This window comes from Clupea harengus, chromosome 7 (assembly GCF_900700415.2).
Source record: "Clupea harengus chromosome 7, Ch_v2.0.2, whole genome shotgun sequence".
NCBI lineage: Eukaryota > Metazoa > Chordata > Actinopteri > Clupeiformes > Clupeidae > Clupea > Clupea harengus.
Window position 1 is genome coordinate 25035017 of NC_045158.1, and position 6530 is coordinate 25041546.

The window sequence follows — 6530 nt, forward strand, 5'->3', positions numbered from 1 at the left end:
GGGTTCTCAGTACAAACTCACGGGTACCTCAGGCCCATCTGTCACATCTCTATCTGACATCCTGATGGTCGGTTCTCCAGAGAACAGCTCTCTCTGGAATGGGTCCATGCCAGAACTGTGTTCCAGAGTTCCAGAGTGTTTCAGAGTTCTCATCTGTCTGATTGGGTTCCATGGTGCCAACCCCCTTGCTTAGCTGGACTACCCTTCACTACCCCCGACCCTCTCAGGTGAGTGGTGTCACTCTGGTCTCCCCTCTCAAGTGAGTGGTGTCTCTCTGGTCTCCCCTCCTCACACTTACACACCAAACAGCACCTCCTGCCAGACCCCGTCTCAAGTGTTCCTCCCATCTACTAAATGAAGGCAGGCCTATGGGATCAATTCAGAAGTACCTGGCTGTGAACTGTGTGTGTGTGTGGAGTGTGTTAGCAGAGATGCACATCAGTGTGGAGGCTTTTCTCTTTGAGACCACTCCTATCACACACAGCAGTCTGAAGAGTGACATGCACCTGGAGGATGGACCTTGGGTGACCAGGTGTCAGTCTGAAGAGTTACAGACCTGGAGGATGGACCTTGAGTGACTAGGTATCCCGCTTTGCATTGTACCTCACGGCATTTTGTCCCTTTGTCTCGCGTATTGAGAAAAATGTCCCATATTTCTAATTTGTTATTTGGTTTTTAATTGTCGTAAAAAATGAGAACAGATGAATGCGTTCTGTTACCTGCCCGGCACATGAGCTGCTTGTGCTGTTGCATCCTAACAGCGCGAGGTCAGTAGTTTTTACTCTATCAAATAGCGCTAGCTCAGTAGTTTCTACTCTATCTAATAGCGCTAGCTCAGTAGGTTCTACTCTATCTAATAGCGCTAGGTCAGAAGTTTCTACTCTATCTAATAGCGCTAGCTCAGTAGTTTCTACTCTATCTAATAGCGCTAGGTCAGAAGCAGCACTCTGGCTCATACAAATGCAACGTAGCCAAGGTTTTCTAAAAGCTTTCAGCCAATGGCCGTGCAGACGTGGAACTCCTCTGCTATGACACAAAAACCAAACTTGCACAAACTTTTTCAGATAAAGATTCTATCTTTCATGTAGCAAAAGCTGTAGTCCAATCCTGTGTCTTTTACTGCCCGGTGCTGTGGAATCGACTAGAGGACAAAGTACAGGTGTTTACAAGTCGAAAGGCAGAATACAAATTATTCAGTTAGACATTATATCAAAGTTTTAAGTTACCTCTCAGTGTTGGTAACATGTCCCACATTGTCCCACACAAACGTATTACTTGTTCTGCATTTGGTGTGTTTGCATATGGTCACCCTAGATCAGTCAATCATGATTTACACAAAGAGTTCAATTTCGCTGGTGTCCTCTATAGACCACTACGTCTACAGCACTATCCCAATGGGGAAAGGTCACCTTAAGCCCCATAGGTCCTCTACAGACCACTACATATACAGCACTATCCCAATGGGTAGATGTCACCTTACGCCCCATAGGTCCTCTACAGACCACTACATATACAGCACTATCCCAATGGGTAGATGTCACCTTACGCCCCATAGGTCCTCTACAGACCACTACATATACAGCACTATCCCAATGGGGAAAGGTCACCTTAAGCCCCATAGGTCATTGCAATGATGAGGGAAAGAGCTGTGCAGACTGCTAGTGAGGCTATGCTGTGCAGACTGCTAGTGGTGCTATGCTTACAACTCCTCCCTTTTGGATGCTTCAAGCACAGGTGTGGAATCCCATTATACTGAACTCTTAACACGATACGTTACTGCAGAACACAAGGTCTTACTGCAAAACACAATATGTTACTGCAGAACACAATACGTTACTGCAGAACACAAGATCTTACTGCAGAACACAAGATCTTACTGCAGAACACGATATGTAACTGCAGAACACAAGATCTTACTGCAGAACACGATATGTAACTGCAGAACACAAGATCTTACTGCAGAACACGATATTTTACTGCAGAACACAATACGTTACTGCAGAACAAGATACGTTACTGCAGAACACAATACGTTACTGCAGAACACAAGATCTTACTGCAGAACACGATATGTAACTGCAGAACACAAGATCTTACTGCAGAACACGATATTTTACTGCAGAACACAATACGTTACTGCAGAACAAGATACGTTACTGCAGAACACAATACGTTACTGCAGAACACAAGATCTTACTGCAGAACACGATAGGTTACTGCAGAATGAGTAAATGCACTTGGACCACTCACAATGCATTTGGCTACTATAGGGATGTAGCACTGATTTAGAAAAAAACTGTGATGTTTTCCTTTAATGATGTATTACAACTTCTCATTTTTTGTAAGGATGTCAGTGAGGTGACCAGGGACATGCCCTTTAAGGATGTCAGTGAGGTGACGAGTGAAATGCCTTTAGGCGCAGAATCACAAGGGTAGCAAGACATCAAATGAAGCACCTGTACTGACCGTCAGTTCACTATTTTACACGAGGGATCGTCATCCTGTACCGTCCACGACACCAGATCAGATCATGCACCAGTGGACTCATGCTTCCCTGTCCATGCGTTTACCCAATAGTCCCACAGCGTCACACGAGCTCACAAATACACAACACTGCAGTCGTCATGCATCTATGGTGATTACATGATTACGTCCTCTCACTTACACTGTCTCACAGCAGTCACACACACACACACACACACACACATATAGGCATGCATCGTCTTTACTCCACTTCCTGATATGAATTACATTTCTAGCAGATGCAAAATGGATTTGGATGTTAGTCACTTTCAATAAAACTAAAAGGTCACTCAACTCACACAGAGTGATGTGTATGTTCCTTCACAAAAATGTTGCATGTTGTGTGCGAACATGAGGGGGTTATGTTGATGGCAAATCCCATTCTGATTCTGATTCTGATTCTGATTCTATGGTGAAGAACGGTAGCCTCTTGGTGAAGCTAAAGAAGTGTGCTGGGCTCACAGATTAAAACTCTGCAAAAGGCCTGCGCCAGGCTAACTGTATATCATCACACTGCCTGTATTTAACTAGCCAATGCTAAGCTCTAGGCTAACTGTATATCATCACACTGGCTGTATTTAACTAGCCAATGCTAAGCGCTAGGCTAACTGTATATCATCACACTGCCTGTATCTAACTAGCCAATGCTAAGCGCTAGGCTAACTGTATATCATCACACTGCCTGTATCTAACTGGCCAATGCTAAGCGCTAGGCTAACTGTATATCATCACACTGCCTGTATTTAACTGGCCTATGCTAAGCTCTAGGCTAACTGTATATCATCACACTGCCTGTATCTAACTAGCCAATGCTAAGCGCTAGGCTAACTGTATATCATCACACTGCCTGTGTCTAACTGGCCAATGCTAAGCGCTAGGCTAACTGTATATCATCACACTGCCTGTATCTAACTAGCCAATGCTAAGCGCTAGGCTAACTGTATATCATCACACTGCCTGTGTCTAACTGGCCAATGCTAAGCGCTAGGCTAACTGGATCTCATCACACTGCCTATATCTAATTGGCTTATGCTAAGTTAACATACTAACTATGTGTCTAGCAGCCTAAGATAGTGCGCCAAGCAAATTATTTTATGCCAAACTACCACAATGAGTGTATGTGTTAATGTGCTATACTACGCTAATATACTGAGTGAATGTTGACAGAGCACGTGGTTTGTTAGCATGCTGAGTGGATGTCTCAGCGCTAATTAACCAACCTTAGGTTCCCATGTAACAGTTTGAGTTCATCTACTCAGCTAATACAAAAGCCAACTCTAAAATCCACCAGTCTAACTCTGTTAGGCGGACATCTTTTCTCTTTCACGTGTATGTGCTTATTTAACGTTAAAACATTTTGGTGGCACAGAATCTTTAAAGACTGAAACACCAGATGCATGAGAGGGGCTGAGTGAAGATGAGGCAGAAGAAAGGAGGAAAAAAAATAATAGATGGATTCTGTGACACGTGAGGTTGCATTTGGATCTTTAATGTCAGTTTACCTTCCCAATATGTGAAAAATAAAACAAACTACATAGCTTGATTCATCTTAGCCACCATCTGCATCACTGGTTAAGGGAAACACAAAGCATTCTGGGTATCTCACGAGGGCCCTGCCCTCCAAGCGAATCTCAGTCTTCCTTTATAATCACCTTCAAAGAAAAATGAAACATACATGATGGTGTGTGTCTTTTTCTCTAATCACCTTCAAAGAAAAAATAAAACATACATGAATGGTGTGCGGAATGGAGATTCATGTTTCAGATTCAGGATCCTACCCCACAGGTCACCTGGACAGCCGCTGAATCGGGCTGTCCTCATGGCAGAGGCTGACTAGTTTATCTCGCTGTTTGGAGCTACACGTTGGCTTCACGTACACATTCACAGTTTCTCACCAATCTGATAACTCCCTCTGAACAAGTTAGTAAATAAATGCCAGCTACATGCAAATGGAGGGCCACAGTTGGTGTAAAACAAAGACTTAGGCACAGAGCACACAGAACAAAACAAAATAAAATAAAACAAAACAACACAAAGCAAACAAAAAGAGCAGGCATTAATGTTACTCTAACCAGGAAGAAGCAACAGCAGGTGCAGTATTCAGCACAGTTTGATTGGTGGAGACCCTGATCAATATTCAGCACAGTTTGATTGGTGGAGACCCCGATCTTAGGTGCAGGCAGAGAGGGGGGGGGGGGGCGATTTGTTTACAGCACACAGCTCGACAAACACAAATACAAACAAACAAACAAACATCTGCGCACAAATAACATGAAGAGTCAGTGGAATGCTTGGACGCATTTACAAAACACGCAAAAAAAAAAAAAAAAAAAAAAAACACACTGATGTCACACAGCATGACACGTCATAAGCAGGCATCTGCATGCAGGTATATGTGGCCGGGACTAGAGAGTCCTGCGTGGTGTGTGACATGTAGGCAGACTCTCTAATGCCACCGCCGCCACCACTACCCCCCCACCCCACCCCTCCCCTCCCCTCCATCCACTCCGGGTCAGAGACCCTGATCTGGTACAGATCCAGAGTCTATGCTTTTACACACATCTGGCTCTACAGCAGAGAGTCTATGCTCTTACACACATCTGGCTCTACAGAAGAGAGTCTATGCTCTTACACACATCTGGCTGTAGAGCAGAGAGTCTATGCTTTTACACACATCTGGCTCTACAGCAGAGTCTATGCTTTTACACACACCTAGCTCCAGAGCAGAGAGTCTGTGCTTCATCACAGCTTCATCACCAATCCCACTTTGGCACATAGGGGGCGCTATGGAGTCGATAATGCTGAAATGTGCTGAAGCCACTGGCATTACAGCTACCACACCATCAGACACACACACTGCCCACTGGAGGTGTTAGCGCGCGCGCACACACACACACACACACACACACACACACACACACACGCGCCACTGGATACACCCTCACCTCTCCTCAACTCCAGATAGCCACACACTGATCCAGATCTGGTTCAGCTGCGTCACAAGTCCTGTGAGACTGATGCTGTGGGATCACTGTTGTTATGGTTACTCCGCGAGAGCGGGCTTCAGTACCATCACACACAACTGATGAGTTTTGAACTAAACAAATGTATTCTCATGTCTGTGCCACTAGCGTTCCTGTGTACTGTGCCCGCCGATGGGGAGGCCATGCGTGTTCTTACTTCTGCATTCACACTCACTCACACACACACACACACACACACACACACACACACACACACACACACACACACACACACACACACACACACACACACACACACACACACACACACACACACACACACACACACACACACACACACACACACACCCTCTGCTCTCACTCGTCCTCCCAACGCCACCACTCTTAAGCATCAGGCGACGCTGCAATGAGCCAACTCACACACCCTCACCACCTCTCACCTCCATAACAAGGTACCCCACAGCACAGGAGTGTGTGTGTGAGAGAGAGAGAGACAGTGTGTGTGAGTGCTTGTGATTGCTTGTGAGTGTGAGTGTGCGTGAGAGAGAGAGAGAGTGAGGGTGTGTGTGTGTGTGTGCGCGTGTACATGTGAGTGTGAGAGAGAGAGTGTGTGTGAGTGAGTGAGTGAGTGCCAGTCGAGCACCCTGACCGGTCTGAGAGTGTGAGACTTAGGGGAGGACAGCTGGCCACTCTCTAAACACACTTTCAAACATGACGCCCTCAAGCTCTTTCACACAAGACACGTCAGCAGAAGCCTGATCGGATAAAGCAAACAAGAGGCCAAGAACAACAGAACAGCGGTTAGATGTGCTGTGCGTGTGCGAGCGGGGAGTGACAGGGCCAGGGGGGGGGGGGGGCAAGTGAAGATGCATCAACACAACTCATCGGCACACCTGCTTCCAAGAGAACCTCCAGGCAATAACGTGTGTGTGTGTGTGTGTGTGTGTGTGTGTGTGTGTAAGAGAGAAAAGAATGAGAGAAGAGAGAGAGAATGTGTGTGTGTTCACATGTGTGTTTATGTGT

At 45.7% G+C, this 6530-nt stretch overlaps 1 long non-coding RNA gene across 1 annotated transcript; it reads left to right on the plus strand.

Moving 5' to 3' along the window:
- LOC116221136 lies at positions 1-2764 on the plus strand. The gene is made up of 2 exons (XR_004164040.2): positions 1-841; positions 908-2764. It is a non-coding gene; the product is annotated as an uncharacterized LOC116221136 (long non-coding RNA).
- Positions 2765-6530: the final 3766 nt, after the last annotated feature.